A 17,548-nucleotide genomic window follows, 5' to 3' on the forward strand; every position below is an offset into this window, starting at 1 on the left:
CCTTGAATTGGAGGATAGCATTTGGAACCCGGGCAACAGCTGCACAACCACAAAGTGTGAATGAGAAAAAGGAAAACAAAGAAAAAATTGATGCTTAAGGAGAAACTGCACTTATGAGATGCATTCTACTTCTCAAGGAATGGTATGAACTCGGGAAGGATAAAGTCTTCGGTCTTCACCCGAACAAAGCATCCCTGCCAGCCCCAGTCTCGGTCTTCATCTATGCTCAAAAAAGGGGCTTTGCTGGCCCGGCAAGTAAGCTTTATCAGTCCCCCTCAAAAAATTTAGGGACTTTATAAACGTAGTAGATGATAGATGGTGAACCGACGGTACTCGATGTTATTTATGAAGTAACGAAGGAAGATCACGATCCTCTATAGAGACTGGTGCATCTGCCCAAGACACACCTCGTATCTCTTACAAAAATTAAGAATAACTGGATCTACCGGCCCAGTGTGAAAATGTAATTGTAAACACTTAAATACCCCTCCACGTGGGTAGTAATGGCATCCTCGGGCATGGGAATTACTATGTCCTTGCCTTCCCATCCACAGTCCTCTCAGACCAGAAGGACGTCTTCGGTAATGGATTATATATACCTTGATGCTCCTTCACCTCGGTACTATTTTGTTACACCCCATGTTTTCGTACGTGAGAGTATTCGTAAGTCAATTAATGTAAACTCGGAAATGAAATCAACTTTGAAAGTACATAAAGTAAATTAATCATGTTACAATGGAGGTTACAAATATTTAAGATCACGAATACCAAGTACCAAAATGGTTTGAAGGATTCGAAGCTAAATGAATTGGAGAAAATAAATTTCGTCAAAAGTCGACAAGTTGGGAATATTGTATCATGTACTTTTGGGGAGAGAATAGGGTGTTTAAAATTATTAGGATATTATGTTATGAGTTATTTTAGTTGTGTGAGCACGTGATTTTTGCCCTACATGAAAATAACTCCTAAAAATATACCAAAAATAATTTCTATTAATTTTAGGAATTTTTCTTTATTTATTTGCATTTTATGGATTTTAAACATTTTTTTAATCATAAAAATTGAAATATTTACATATTTATTTTTAGTCTTTAAAATTAGCATTTTTCTTTAGTTTTAAGTTAATTAGTTGTTTTAATGTTAAAAAATAATAAATAAATAATTTTAATTTTTACAAAAATAGATAATTTAGGATTTTTAATTAGAAAAAAAGAAAAGGAAAAGAAAATAAAAAGCCTGATCTTTGGGCCATTTTAATTTGATTTTACCCAAGCCCAAATCAATTTCACCCACTACTTGGCTGAACCCAACCAAATCAAGCCCAATACCTTCTTGGCCACACTATATTTTTATAAAAAATCAAGACCTAGAGAAACAGGGAGATTTATTTTAGACCGCTACCATTAAAGAAATGGCGCATTTACAGGGTTCCCTTCTTCTTCTTATCGATTTTTCTAAAAAAACAAAGAAAAATGTAGCTAAGTCCCTAAACTCCATAGCCATTTCCCTTTCCATCACAAAATATCCCCATGTCGCACACCATCAGAAAGGAGAACGACTGCTTCTCCTCCAAAATAGCAGTAGCCGTCCAAATTTCTACTGCATCGGCCATTGCAGAAATTGTTCCAATTTGATTTCGGATTCAGAAGTCGAAGCTACGATTTGTTGTTTCTACTTCCGCTGAGCTCTCGCTTTCCCTTCACTTTTATTTGATTATTCAAGTTTATCTCTATTGCTGTTTAGAGGTATGTATCTCGATCTGGAAATATAATGGTTGTTTGGATATCCATGTGCTATAAATTTGCTTAAATTGCAATGATACGGTATAATGTTTGGTTAAAATCCGATTCTCTGTTTTTTTTTGTTTTTTTTTTATATTTTTTCGGAATTAATCTGACTGCATGTTTGTTTTATTGTGCTTTTCTTTTTCTTTCTGTGCTCCACAATTATGTTCAGTTTTACTAGTTTTGTGATGTCCTTATAAATTTTTGTATTCATCAAATACCGATCAGAATTTTAATGACTTGAACTTTTCGTGTTTTTAAAGCGAGAACGAAAAGTCGTGAAAAGAGATACGTGTTCCTCTTTCTGTTTTTTAGGGGGAGTTATAACCCTTGGTTTTACTTATGGTAGGTTTTGAGATATTTTATAGTAAATATTATGTTTTTGGAAAATAATTGGTCTTTAATCTTTGTTGGTTACAAAGTAACTACATTTGAAATTGTAGTTATCTCTTTTAAGTTTAAATAATTGTTGCTGCTGTTTTGAGCTCACATGAGTTATGCCATATTTGAAAGTCGTGAACCAAAAGACCAGATGCACAATAGGTTTGTGAATTGCATTGAATGCATTTTCACCCTTAATCATATAAATAAGTTGAATGATGACTTCGACATTTCTTTTGTCACATAGCGTGACCTTCAACGAATCTTGTAAGAAGTTAGAAAAATAAATTGACTTATGAATATTAGTATAATACTGTAGGCATAATTAAATTATTACAACTACGAGCACGGTTCCCGTGACGTGATTGTGATAACTAGTTTTTAAATTAGATTAAAAATAGGAGCACCTTTAGTTTTCGTTTAAAATATATAACCCTTTTTCTTAAAATAATTGAGGTGTGTCATGCCAAAAAAATGACAATTGCATGGGTCTCGTTTAATTAATTTTGATTTAATCCTTAGAACTCGAAGCGTGCCATTTAGTTGAATTTTCATGGCCCTTACAAACTTGAAAACGCGTAGTTGCTTTAGGCGCGTATTTTAATAATCTACTTTCCTAAACTCGGGTGCGCATTTATGTGACCCAAATCCAAAACTCAACAATGTTAGATAAAATATGTTTAGGACCGCGGGTGCATTTATGTGACGTGGTTCAAGGCATGTTTTAATAACGTTGCAATCTTCTTAAAAATGAATAAAAGCGGTTAATAAGTTAAAATTAAACTATAGGCTAAAACATGTGTTAAAATCAGATAATAGGCCAATTATAATAGTTGAGCGACCGTGCTAGAACCACGAAACTCGGGAATGCCTAACACCTTCTTTCGGTTCAACAGAATTCCTTACCCGGATTTCTGTGTTCGCGGACTGTAATACAGAGTCAACTTTTCCTCGACTTGGGATTTGAACCGGTGGCTTGGGACATCTTAAATTATCCCATGTGGTGACTCTGAATCTTTAAATAAAATAATCCTATTTTGGTTGTCACTTTAAGTTGGAAAAAACTTTCTTATACCCTTCCGAGTGTAGGTAAAAAGGAGATGTGACAGCTCTAGCGACTCTGCTGGGGATCGAACCCAGAATCTTTGGTTCAGAGTTCAGAATTCGAGCTTAGATGAATTGTTATATTTGGCTTTATTTATTATCTGATTTTATTACATGTTTGGGCCTAATGTGCTAAATTTTGCTTTTATCGCTTTGATATTATCTGAACTGTATATAAACTGCTACGAAACCCCTCTCTTCTCTCTTCCGAGGAGTGCACGTTGGTCGTGATTTCTTTCTGTTAGTGTCATATCCCAAATAGAATGAGGTTCGGACAAGTTGCAAAGTTGGATGATCTTTTGGTTATCGGTATGCAACCCCCCCCCCCGGTTCGAGTTGTCCGCTCGGGTAAGCCAGGTCTAGAACAATAAATCTAGGTTTTAAACCTAGTATAACAAAGCCTCATGTCGGATCCCTAGTAGGAACGCTTGTTAGCATCATGGGCATTTTGACTTTGGGAACTCAACACAAGGGTTGGTCCGTCTAGGACAGATGTACCCAAAATAACTGACCATCTTGATGCATCCTATGTGCTACATGTTGCATTTCTTCAAGGGTAAAAGGGTCATTTGGCGGACCAATGATAGTTAAGGGCAACTGAAAAAGAAAAAGAAAAAGAAAAAAGGTTGAAGTGTGAAGATAAAGCGAGTGGGGCCCGATTATGTTTTTTGTCACATTCTTGTTAAAAAAAGAGAGCTTGAAAATTCAAAAAAAAAGATATTTTGCATTTTTTCATCATTTTCCGTAAATCAAAAAATCAAAAAAAGAAAAAGAAAAAAAAATCCAAAAAGAAGTTACATGTCTCATCATTTTTTTTAAAAAAATATGTTTTCTCTAAATTAGTTATTTTTTTTAATTCTCGCTCGTATCCAATCTGCCTGAACTACGCATACCTGATTCACGTCTTTCGGGGCAGGATACGTAGGCAACCCACATAGGGTCTGGTCTTCCTAGTAAATCTTAGGTTCTTGGCTTTACAGGGTCTTAGCCAATTTTTGCACTTCTAGCCATCTTTTGGCAAATAAGTCATTTTGCAAAAATAGCCTAAATCATGTCTTGCATATTTCCAACAGGAATGGTTATTATCTCACATAGCACTCTAGGTCTTTAACCTATGTGGTTTTAATCTTCTCATACAGGCGTGGATTTACTTATCGGAGTTTGAGCAGGACAGAGCCCCAGGACAGCTAGTCAGGATCGCTCATTCAGGAGTGGATTAAATGAAGATTTTATTTTCTTTTTATGTTTTGAGTTTGTTAATTTATTTTATGTCGTCTTTTATCTTTTAGTTTTGTATAGTAATGTCGAATTTTATTATTATTGTACTTTCTATTTTGCATTAGAATACTAATTGTAGGAATGAAAAAAAGTATTTTGGAGGTGGTTTTTCCTTTAGGCAATTAATATCTAAGACTTAAATAAAAATTATTTTTATATTTCCTTTACTATATTAGGACCAAAATTCAAAAAAAATCTTTTTAGTACCTTTTAAAAGTTTTCAAGAAAGAAAACAAAGCATAAAATATATGCTCGTTAAGCTTGAGTTTGCAATAGGCTATAGAACATTAAGTCTAGAAAATTACAAAAAAAAATAGATTTGTTTCTTTTATTCCTCTTTTCTTATAAGAATAGTCCTTAATGTAAAAAAAAAAAGAGAAAAGAATGTTAGTTTGTTTACTTTATTCCCGTTCTTCCAGAACTATGCAAAGATCTGATTTATGCAGCGTCATGATACGTAGGCAACCCACATAAGGTTCGATCGAATGATTTTTTTTACTGTTAAAAGAAAAAAAAAGGAAAAAGGAAAAAAAGAGAGAAAAAGAGATGAAATTGTGGGATGAGAGGAAATAAAAGAGTGAAATTAGAAAAAGAGGAAGGAAAATGATCTAGCAAGTGCTAGAAAAGCAAAGAAAAGAGAGGATTGAAATGAACAAATTGGGATGATGCCAACTGACCTTCGTACCCTCGAAGTCATTTTAGAACCGATAATTGTGGCTAGGTGCATTGCATATAAAGTGAGATTATCTTATGTTAAATGTCCTAACGCTAATATGATGACTTCATTTTGTTATATTCATAGCAGAAGGGTGGTTGGTTTGTGGTTTTAAAGTGGTAACTTTTCTCTACAACATAAAGTCAAAAGGCAATGACAGACAACAACAGAACTGAGTTGGTTGATACCGGTGCTCGAAAGCAGTTGGTTGAACAGGACAATGGGTTGGTTGAAGAGGTAAAGATATTAAAACAACACATGGCTGACATGCATTAGGCTTGGATGACTGGAAGGCGCCACCACCTAGCTTCCTAGATGCTGTCCTTACCCAAACTCCGAACACAATGCCAGATGATCCTCCATACTATCCAGATCCACCCTCTTATCTCCAAGCTTATGATGCCCAATATTACCCCGCAGAGGTTGCCCACAAGGTTCCCTACTCATACAAACAGGGCCCCAAGGATGAGCCTCATGTTGAAAATTAAAGGTTCACAGGAAGAAAAGGGAAAGATGGGGCACCCAGGAGGCTGAAAGGCATAGAACAGTTCTTAAAGAACAAGCAAGGAATGGGAGACCAGGGAAGCATGGCTTATAAAGAACTATCTGTGTCCCCTGACGCTTGCCTGCCCGCGGGGTGTAAAGTGCCAAAATTTAACTTGTTTGATGGGTGTGGAGATCCGATAGCCCACCTGAGAGTTTATTGTCGTGAAATGAGAAGTGTTGGAGAGAAATATGACTTGTTGATGACACATTTCAGTAAGAGCTTGACTGGGGCAGCTTTGGAATGGCATAATCATCAAGATGTCGGTAGGTGGCCTACATTGGGTGACATGGCTTAAGATTTTGTTCGATATTTTCAATACAAATTAGGCATTACCCTAGATCGCTCCTCCCTATCTAAAATGGAAAAGAAGCCAGAGGAAAGCTTTAGGGAGTTTGGGTTCAAATGGAGGGAGCAAGTTGCTCGAGTCAGTCCCCCGATTGGTGGAGAAGAAATGGTTGAGCTTTTCCTACAAGCCCAGGGGCCCACCTACTTTAGTCATTTGATCCGTCCTTGGGTAAGCCTTTCAATGATGTGTTAAAAATGGGGGAGATGGTATAATAGGAAATCAAGTCAGGCAAAATCATGAGTTGTTCGAAAAATATTCAGAACATCCCAGTAAGCTTGGGTGGAAGAAAGAGAAACAGAGAAGATGATCCAATGGGCTTTCTCGATCAATACTTCCAGCCTCGACATCATCCCCGTGGATATCCTTATGCACCAGATGATCCTCCCCAATACCACTTCTCTCCACAGAACTCCCAAAGTCGTACATCACTCTCCCAGTATCCAACTCCACAAAATACCTATCTACCTCCATGAGCCTATCGAAAACCCCCTAGATCAGGTTTTCGGCCCAATCAAGCCTTTAAGAACGAGAGGTTACGGAAGAATAAGACCTTCACTCCATTGGGAGAGTCATATGCCAGTCTGTTCCAGAGGCTACAGAAATTGGACATGTTGAAGCCGACCCGGATAAAAATGTCAGATCCTCTTCCAAATAAGTTTGATTTTTCTCAAAGGTGCGCATATTGCTCGGATGCCCCGGGGCATGACATAGAGAGGTGTTGGAACCTGAAGAATACGATTCAGAAGCTTATTGATGCAGGCGACATTGTCGTGCAAAATCCAGATGCAGCAGACACTAGCCAAAGTCCATCGCCTGTGCATAATGAGACGCATATGGTGGGTATGGTTTATTTTGAAAAGGAATGTGAGAATTCATTTGGGAGCCTCGGAGGTCCACGTGCTACTAATCTTTTAGCGCTATCAGGGGTTGATCTTAAGAACGAGCCGGCAAAAGGAACCCAAAATCAATTTGTTAAGAACAATGTGATGAAGACTTGTGGAGGTCCTAGTTTTGCTGATGCAGAATTCAGTGGCTAAGATACCGCGCTTGGTAATTGGAAAGACGCTCCATTTCTTGGTCAGTTGGAGAGGAGCTTTTGGTGGTTTAGTTTGTTGTCATTTCTGTTGTTCGGGTTATTGCAGGGTTGTAATCCGGATATCGTCTTGTGACTCAAATCCTTCTATCCTTTATTTTGTCTAGTTCCTTTAGTAAAATTATCTCACTTAGTGTTTTCTAGGTTTGTTCTAGGTTTGTAACCCCAGTTTAGTTTGTCTGTTTTGTTGTCCAAACCCTTTCACCATCTGTCTAATGCAACTTTCTGTTTTCTGTTATTTCTAGTCATTTTGTTTAGTTCTCTTTTCCTTTTATAGTCCTTTTCCTATTGACTCTAGTGACATGACATGCACGCGTAATTCTCAGCCTGGTTTTAAAAGTCAGTTTAGTCACGAAGCAATGAAACAATGTTGAAGATGTAGGGACATTGGAGGGAAATAAGTGAAGGCATTTTGAGAACACTTCAAGCCCGAATTGTGTGAAACTGGGGCAGGTAGAACATAAAAATACACTATTGGAATGCATCATGCTGCATCAGGTGAAGATAATGGCAAGTTTGCCCCAAATTTGTAGGGGGCCGTTCGTGGTAATGAGAGTGAGAGTGTTGTCCAATGGGGCTTGGTAATTAACAGATGTAGAAGGCCAATGCGTGGATATGGTTATCAAGTGTAGTGCAATCAAAAGATGTTAAAAATGTTTTCCTTGATTTGTTTAAATTGTGTAGTTTGCACTTGGAATGTTTTGGAGATTGGAATGACGAAGGCATTTTGTTCTGCTATCTAAACATTTTATCCTTTGTTACCCCCTTTGAGCCTTATTTATTTTCTTTCATACCCCTCTTTCGGGATCAGTAGCAAATATCAGAAACACCAGCGTGAAAGATAAGTAAAAGAAGAAGAGAAAAAGAGAAAAAGAAAGAGAGAAAAAAAAAAGAATAAAAGAGAAAGAAAAGAAGAAAAACAACAAAAAGAGAAAAAGAAAGCAAAAGAAGAATGAAAAGAAAGAGAAAAGAGAAAATCACAACAACAAAGTAATTCTTATGTCATGAACTACGTTCGACCTGATTCCTTTTAAGGATACGTAGGCAGCCTCACGGTTCGGTCTCATCGAAATAAAAATCCAAAAGTCCCCAAGCAAGAAACTGGGGCAGAAGTTGTGGTTGTTGTAGGAAATCTGATTCTGAAAGTTGTAAGTTTGAACCCATTTGAATTGTTCTGAGCCTTTTATACCTTCTGATTCTGAGCCTTTTATACCTTTTCTTTCTAATCCCGTCCAAAAGCCCATGTTGCGGTCCAAAGAAAGACCTTCTAATCAGTCTTTGAGAGATGTCAGGTCGAGCAAATAGAGTTGATTCATATCAGGGGCAGCACTCTGGTCCAAGCAGGAAAAATAATGAAAATGAGAGAGTCTTATCGGTGAAAACCCTCACAGGCACCGTAAGGCGACGGGAGCTGAGAGAAATCAAAATGAGAGAGTCTTATTCGTGGAAACCTTCACGGGCACCGTAAGGCGATGAAAGCAGAGAGAAATAAAAAATGAGAGAGTCTTATTAGTGAAAACCTTCACGGACACCTTGAGGCGACTGTAAGTTGAGAAAAAGAACAAAACGAGCGAGGCTTGATGGTGAAAACCCCTCGGGCACTACATGTCGAATAAGGATTGTGAATCAGATTGGATAATCGGAGCATGGAAGCTCAGTTTCACGGTTTGGGGTATAATAGGAGTTGAACATCAGACCTGCTTGACAGTATAGGCCACAAGTGCATGTCACGGTCACTAGAGTTGGTGTCCACATCTGATAGGTTTCTACTTTGTAGATTTCTTGTTAGGAATCATCTCTTTTCATTGTCCTTTACTCTATTCCTTTTTGTCTTGTTTACTTCCTCTTCCTGAGTCTATGCGGTTAGAACAAGTGAGAAATGACTTCAAAATTTGTCACCAGCTGTCCAATTGCACAAAACGGGGTCTGGCTAACACATCAAATGTCATAAGTCAGAAAAGAACAACAAGCGCATTGAGCTGGTAATAATCAACATGATTTGGGATACTTGTGAAATACAAAGGTTTGGTACATATCAATTCAGGAATAATGCAACAAGATGGAGGGTGTTAGGTGAACGAATCAAAGGTATTTTCGGTGAAACACAAAGGTTTGGTATATATCAATTCATGAACAATGCAGCAGATGGAGGGTGTAGGGTGAACGGATCAAAGGTATTTTCTGTGATAAGATTAACAAAGAAAGTGGTTAACCAGTGACATGCAAGGTATTCCAAGCAGAAATCAAAGTTATCATGGCAAGTGAAGGAGCAATAGACCTCAAGGCCAATGCGGTGGGTTAAGTCAGGAAAGAACAGCATGCACATTGAGTGGACGGTAATTGACGTTCTTTGGGATTCATGTGAGACACAAAGGTTGGTAAATGTCAGTTCATGAGTAATGCAACAGATAGAGGGTATTGGGTCTGAACGGAGAAGAGGTATTTTCTGTGATAAGGATGGCAGAGAAAGTGATTAGTCAAGGAACAAGCAAGGTCTTCGGGTGAAAATCAGTTATCATGAGAAGTGAAGGAGCAGCCGCCCTCAAAGTCAAGGCCACAAACCAACCACCATATTTTAAACTGACAAGATTTTTATTTGATCTGAAACAGGGGCAGAAATTTTTGGTTGTTCCGGAGAAATCCTCCGCTGGGGAAAGGCAAGCACCAGACAGGTTTGACTTGTGATTTTTAGGACCCACCCGGATAATAGGATTTAATTTGAAATTCTCAGTACCCTCATAGAAAATGTGACTTAGTTTAAAATTCAAACAATCGTGAGTAGCATAATCTAGCATAAATGTACCCCAAAGGAATATAAGTTGGCTTAAAAGTTTGCATGTTTGAGATAGAATCCAATTAGGAGTTTTCAGGACCCTCCTAGAAAATGGGACCTAGTTTAAAATTCAAAAATAGCATAATCTAGCACAAGTATACCCCAAGGATAGAAGATGGTTTCAAAGTTTGCATGTTCAAGATAGGATTCAATCAGGAATTTTCAGGATCCTCCTGAATAATAGGACTTAGTTTTAAGATCCCAATTAGATAACAACATTTAGCGTAAGTTTTGTTGTAGGGTAGTATAATTCAGCCGTAAAAGTTGTCACTCTTAAGATATGACTTGATGTTTGATTTTCAGGACCCTCCTAGATAATAGGATTTAGTTTTTAAATCTTCAGGACCCTCCTGGATAATGGGATTTAGTTTTTAATTTTTCAGGGCCCTCCTGGATAATAGGATTTAATTTTAAAAAGTTTTCAGGACCCTCCTGGATAATGGGATTTAGTTTTTAAATTCTCAGGACCCTCATGGATAATAGGATTTAATTTAAAATTCTCAGGACCCTCCTGGATAATGGGATTTAGTTTTTAAGTTTTCAGGACCCTCCTGGATAATAGGATTTAGTTTTTAAATTCTCAGGACCCTCATGGATAATGGGTTTTAATTTAAAATTTTCAGGACCCTCCTGGATAATGGGATTTAATTTTAAAATTCTCAGGACCCTCCTAGATAATGGGATTTAGTTTTTAAATCTTCAGGACCCTCCTGGATCATGGGATTTAGTTTTTAAATTTTTAGGACCTTCATGGATAATGGGATTTAATTTTTAAAAAGTTTTCAGGACCCTCCTCGATAATGGGATTTAGTTTTAAATTCTCAGTACCCTCCTGGATAATGGAATTTAATTTTAAAATTCTCAGGACCTTCCTGGATAATGGGATTTAATTTTAAAATTCTCAGAACCCTCCTGGATAATGGGATTTAGTTTTTAAATTCTCAGGACCCTCCTGGATAATAGGATTTAATTTTAAAGGTTCTCAGGACCCTCCTGGATAATAGGATTTAATTTTAAAGGTTCTCAGGACCCTTCTAGATAATGGGATTTAATTTTAAATTTTCAGAACTCTCCTGGATAATGGGATTTAATTTAAAATTCTGAGGACCAACCTGGATAATGGGATTTAGTTTTTAAGTTTTTAGGACCCTCCTGGATAATGGGATTTAGTTTTTAAATTTTCAAGACCCTCCTGGATAATGGGATTTAATTTAAAATTCTCAGGACCAACCTGGATAATGGGATTTAGTTTTTAAGTTTTCAGGACCCTCCTGGATAATGGGATTTAGTTTTTAAATTTTCAAGACCCTCCTGGATAATGGGATTTAATTTAAAATTCTCAGGACCCTCCTGGATAATGAGATTTAGTTTTAAGTTTTCAAGACCCTCCTGGATAATGGGATTTAATTTTTTGTTGTCAGGACCCTCCTGGATAATAGGATGTAGTTTAAGACTTTCTTAGATAACAAGATGTGGCAGGAGTAATACCTTTAGAAGATATGATTTAGATTTTTAAAACCGTCATTTAACTAGGAGTTTTTAGGACCCTCTTGGATAATGGGATTTAGCTTTCAAATTTATAGAGATATTTGGTAACATAATTCAATTAACACTCATGGATGCGCCCAACACCAAACTGGGGCAAAAATTTTCTTTGTTTGTCTTTGTCTATTTTGTGGAAATCAGGCGTCCACCTGGAAAATAAGGGAATACGTTTCAAATTCAGCAATTAGGCGCCCACCTGGAAAACAAGGGAATACATTTTAAGTTCAGTAATCAGGCGCCCACCTAGAGAACAAGGGAATACATTTTTAAGTTCAGCAATCAGGCGCCCACCTGGAGAACAAGGGAATACATTTCAAGTTTCGGTAATTAGTCGCTCACCTAGAGAACATGAGAATACATTTTCAAGATCAGCAATCAGGCGCTCACCTGGAGAACTAGGGAATACATTGTTCAAAGTTTAGTAATCAGGTGCCCACCTGGAAAATAAGGGAATACATTTCAAGTTTAGCAATCAGGCGCCCACCTGGAGAACAAGGGAATACATTCAAGTTTCAGCAATCAAGCGTCCACCTGGAGAAAGGGAAACATCTCAGATTACAATTCAAGGCGGCAACAAGGGGATTCCATCAGGAGAATACCAGTCAACAAGGCAACAAAAACCACAAGAGCAAGTCTGAAGATATAGATGGAATTTTGTAATGCATAGATCATAGTCTAGTCTAGCTTCTATTCATTTTATCATGGTGTAATAAGGGGGTTCAATAAGCAGTAGCAGCAGCAACAACAACAGTGAAATCACAGCTTCATGGTAGTCCCAGCTATCAAAACTTCCCGAACTACAATGACCTGATTCCTTTATAGCCAAAGAAATGTAGGCAACCTCGAAAAAAAGGTGCAGTCAAATCTTTCAAAAATGCTTCCCACGGAGTATTCAAACTGGCAAAATTCGCTCGTATCCGCTCACTTTATCTTTGCACGAAAACACTTTGGGTTTTCGAGCAAAGAGGGGCAGCTGTGAGCACGTGATTTTTGCCCTACATGAAAATAACTCCTAAAAAATAGACCAAAAATAATTTCTATTAATTTTAGGAATTTTTCTTTATTTATTTGCATTTCATGCATTTTTAACATTTTTTTTAATCATAAAAAAGATTGTCATTTTAACATATTTATTTTTAGTCTTTAAAATTAGCATTTTTCTTTAGTTTTAAGTTAATTAGTTGTTTTAATGTTAAAAAACTAATAAATAAAGAATTTTAATTTTTATAAAAATAGATAATTTAGGATTTTTAATTAGAAAAAAGGAAAAGGAAAAGAAAATGAAAAGCCTGATCTTTGGGCCATTTTAATTTGATTTTACCCGAGCCCAAATCAATTTCACCCACTACTTAGCTGAACCCAACCAAATCAATCCCAATACCCTCTTGGCTCACACTATATTTTTATAAAAAAGCAAGACCTAGAGAAACAGGGAGATTTTTTTATACCGCTACCATTAAAAAAACGACTCATTTACAGGGTTCCCTTCTTCTTCTTATCGATTTTTCTAAAAAAAACAAAGAAAAATGTAGCTAAGTACCTAAACTCCATAGCCATTTCCCTTTCCCCCACAAAATATCCCCATGTCGCACACCATCAGAAAGGAGAACGACTGCTTCTCCTCCAAAATAGTAGCGGCCGTCCAAATTTCTACTGCTTTGGTCATGGCAGAAATTGTTCCAGTTTGATTTCGGATTCAGAAGTCAAAGCTACGATTTGTTGTTTCTACTTTCGTTTAGCTCTCGCTTTCCCTTCACTTTTATTTGATTATTCAAGTTTATCTCTATTGCTGTTTAGAGGTATGTATCTCGATCTGGAAATATAATGGTTGTTTGGATATTCATTTGCTATAAATCTGCTTAAATTGCAATGATATGGTATGATGTTTGGTTAAAATCCGATTCTCAATTTTTTTCGGAATTAGTCTGACTTCAGGTTTGTTTTTTTGTGCTTTTCTTTTTCTTTCTGTGCTCCACAACTATGTTCAGTTTTACTAGTTTTGTGATGTCCTTATAAATTTTTGTATTCATCAAATACTGATCAGAATTTTAATGGCTTGAACTTTTCGTGTTTTTAATGCGAGAACGAAAAGTCGTGAAAAGAGATACGTGTTCCTCTTTCTGTTTTTTTTAAGAGGAGTTATAACCCTTGGTTTTACTTATGGTAGGTTTTGAGATATTTTATAGTAAATATTTTGTGTTTGGAAAATAATTGGTCTTTAATCTTTGTTGGTTACAAAGTAACTATATTTGAAATTGTAGTTATCTCTTTTAAGTTTAAATAATTGCTGCTGCTGGTTTGAGCTCACATGAGTTATGCCATATTTGAAAGTCGTGAACCAAAAGACCAGATACACAATGGGTTTGTGAATTGCATTGAATGCATTTTCACCCTTAATCATATAAATAAGTTGAATGATGACTTCGACATTTCTTTTGTCACATAGAGTGACCTTCAACGAATCTCGTAAGAAGTTAGAAAAACAAATTGACTTATGAATATTAGTATAATACTGTAGGCGTAATTAAATTACTACAACTACGGGCACAGTTCCCGTGACGTGGTTGTGATAACTAGTTTTTAAATTAGATTAAAAATAGGAGCACCTTTAGTTTGCCTTTAAAATATATAACCCTTTTCTTAAAATAATTGAGGTGCGTCATGCCAAACAAAAATGACAATTGCATGGCCCTCGTTTAATTAATTTTGATTTAATCCTTAGAACTCGAAACGTGCCATTTAGTTGAATTTTCATGGCCCTTGCAAACTTGAAAACGCGTAGTTGCTTTAGGCGCGTATTTTAATAATCTACTTTCCTAAACTCGGGTGCGCATTTATGTGACCCAAATCCAAAACTCAACAATGTTAGATAAAATATGTTTAGGACCGCGGGTGCATTTATGTGACGTGGTTCAAGGTGTGTTATAATAACGTTGCAATCTTCTCAAAAATGAATAAAAGCGGTTAATAAGTTAAAATTGAACTATAGGCTAAAACATGTGTTAAAATTAGATAATAGGCAAATTATAACAGTTGAGCAATCGTGCTAAAACCACTGAACTCGGGAATGCCTAACACCTTCTCCCGGGTTAACAGAATTCCTTACCCGGATTTTTGTGTTCGCAGACTGTAATACAGATTCAACCTTTTCCTCGACTCGGGATTTGAACCGGTGACTTAGGACACCCTAAATTATCCCAAGTGGCGACTCTGAATCTTTAAATAAAATAATCTCGTTTCGGTTGTCACTTTAAGTTGGAAAAAACTCCTTTATACCCTTCCGCGTGTAGGTAAAAAGGAGGTGTGACAAGTTGTATGATAGGCATATGTTATGATTTGAAGTCAAGCGAGTTGTGGAACAAAAGTTGGAAAAGGTCATCACAAGTTACATTCATAAATGTGTTGAAACTTAAGTCAAATGTAATTGCGATTTTCTCCCAATATACTTAGAGTTATGGGATGTTCCACCCATCAAATTGAATCTCTATGAGTCTATTTTCTAACACATTAAACCTTTTATTAATACGACATCGGAGTAAAGAGATATATGCATTTTTGCAAAACTATGTAGGCTGCTAGGTGACAAGTAGGTGTGCCACTTACTTGGTTAAATGAGAGCCCAAAAAGAGGCAATTTCAGGTCAGCCAAGGAGCCTATTTAAGGTCTTACCTCCTGAAATATAAATCTCATCATACAACACAAATAACCAGCCCTAAACCTCTGCAAACTTACTCCGAAAAATTACCCACAAACCCTAATTGATTTTCTCTCCCTTTCAAGTTCTAATTGGGGGTAAAACCTAGAGTTTAAAGAACCAAGATAGGAGCTAAGTTATCCAACAAATAAGGTATATTTACTGCTCTTTTTCATCAAGTTTTTCTGATAAAAATTCATGGTAAGTCATTCAATAGATGTAAGAACTCACGGGATGGTGATCGGAAGTCGTGAGTTCGAGTTATTCACTTGTAGTGGACTATTTTATGGACTGTTTTGTGTTGCTGTTGGGCTGCGTATTTTACTACTGTTTTCTGGAGTTTTGGAGGAGGAAGGGTGTGGAGAAACACCACATATATGCAGGGTGGAGGGCTGGTCGTTCGTTGTAACATTTTCAGGTTGTTTGACACTACTACGATGGTCGTTTTGTATATGAAGAGATTGGGGTGTGTTGGGCTGTTTTATAGTATTTTATAGTGTATATAAGGTTGAAAATAATGTATATATGTTGATAATGTTGTGTTCTTGTGACGTTGGTGTTATCTTGAATTTGGAGGAAGTAAGGATTATAGGGGAGATGCTGCCAGTTTTTACACAAAATAAACTTGTCATTCGTTGTGTGATAGTTGTACCTTTCATAACTTAAGGATAGTATTAATGCATTGCTGTATAATAAGGTGCGAAGAGGCGCGTTCAACTTGGTGATTTGAAAGATTGTGATAAGGTATGTTAAGGCTAAACCTTTCCTTCATTTTGGCATGATCCAGTAACTACATGTGTTTGATAACGAGACATAAAGAGAAGTTCATATTACTGAATTTATGTATATTTTCCTAGTCTCATAAGTTACAGCATTATCCCTTATCGGGACTTCATATTTAGTTTAGTTTTATCTTCTGTCGGCCAAGATAGCAGAGAGTGTATATATGTACAGTATTGCAGTATTTTTACCACCATCGAGCTATAATCGATGGGCAGGCCCCTATTGGGCAACCTCTGATCAGATGGTGAGTTATATACCAAGCCTACTATGGCCGAGCGCTTATGAGCGAGCCCAGAATGGCTGAGATACAGAGCCTAGTATGGTTGAGCGCCTATGAGCGAGCCTACTACAGCAGATCAGTTACACATACCAAACCTTATAAGGCCGGACATTTATTTTACTAACTATATTAAGAGAATTGAGCAAGTATCAGCAGGTAAGCATATCTTCACATCTTCATATTATCTTTGACTCCCAGTTACTTTAAGTTATTATATTATCAGTTCAGTTTCAGCTTTCCGTTGTCTTGTTACCTTACATACTCTGTACATTATTTCTTACTAACGTCCCTTTTGCAGGAGACGCTGCATTTCATGCCTGCAGGTCCTCATTGACAGTTGGACAGACCCTCCCAGCAGATAGAGTCAAACATCAGCTTGGTTGGTAAGCTCCACTTCTTTGGAGTTGCCAAGTCTAGACCTTGGAGTCTATTTTATATATACAAAGTTGATGGGTAGGTCGAGGCCTTGTCTCGATCATGGCAAAGTTCAGTTATATCTAGAGGCTTGTAGACGAGTCCTGTATAGTTTGTATATCAGTAGATGTTCAAGGCGGCATATATATATATATATATGAGCTTTGGGTATGTTTACCCTACAGATGAGAAAGACGTTATTTTCAGACAATTCAGAATATGGCCTCATCGGCCTAAGTTGAGGGTTACCCCTCCAGAGTCCACAGTTATAGAGTGGTACGCTCGAGCCGAGTATGGCACCGAGTACCGGCCACGCCTACCCAGGTTTGGGGCATGACATGTTTCGACAAGGGTTTTCTTGATTTTAAAGTTGTCTGCAGTTGAGCAGTCCTCGGGGATGAACATTTTTAAGGGAGGCTCAGGGGCCGGTTCGTTGACTGCCACATCAGAAGCAGATGTCTCGAGGACGACTATATCGGGTGTGACCGATTCGATATCAACGATCAGTTGGGAAGAAGAGGAAGCAACTTGTTGAGTATTTAGATGTTTTAGCCATTGTTGTTTGAAGAAGTTTGAAAATTTAAGAAAAAATTTTGAAAGATAAAGTGTTGAGTATATTGATTTGGAGAAAATCTAGGTAAACACCTGAAAATTACTATGAAATCTTGAAGAACAAGGGTGAAGATATCAAAGTTTGAAGAAGGCTGATTATAGCTTGAGAGTTCGAGGGTAGAAGCTTGGTCGAAAAGTG

At 37.1% G+C, this 17,548-nt stretch overlaps 2 long non-coding RNA genes across 2 annotated transcripts; both read left to right on the forward strand.

The window, feature by feature from the left end:
- Window positions 1-1,392: 1,392 nt before the first annotated feature.
- On the forward strand, window positions 1,393-4,586 carry LOC142161880 (uncharacterized). The gene is made up of 2 exons (XR_012693590.1): window positions 1,393-1,745; window positions 4,409-4,586. It is a non-coding gene; the product is annotated as an uncharacterized LOC142161880 (long non-coding RNA).
- Window positions 4,587-12,999: 8,413 nt separating this feature from the next.
- On the forward strand, window positions 13,000-16,981 carry LOC142161881 (uncharacterized). Its single transcript, XR_012693591.1, has 2 exons — window positions 13,000-16,064; window positions 16,682-16,981. It is a non-coding gene; the product is annotated as an uncharacterized LOC142161881 (long non-coding RNA).
- Window positions 16,982-17,548: the final 567 nt, after the last annotated feature.

Source organism: Nicotiana tabacum, chromosome 7, assembly GCF_000715075.1.
Source record: "Nicotiana tabacum cultivar K326 chromosome 7, ASM71507v2, whole genome shotgun sequence".
Classification (NCBI taxonomy): Eukaryota; Viridiplantae; Streptophyta; class Magnoliopsida; order Solanales; family Solanaceae; genus Nicotiana; species Nicotiana tabacum.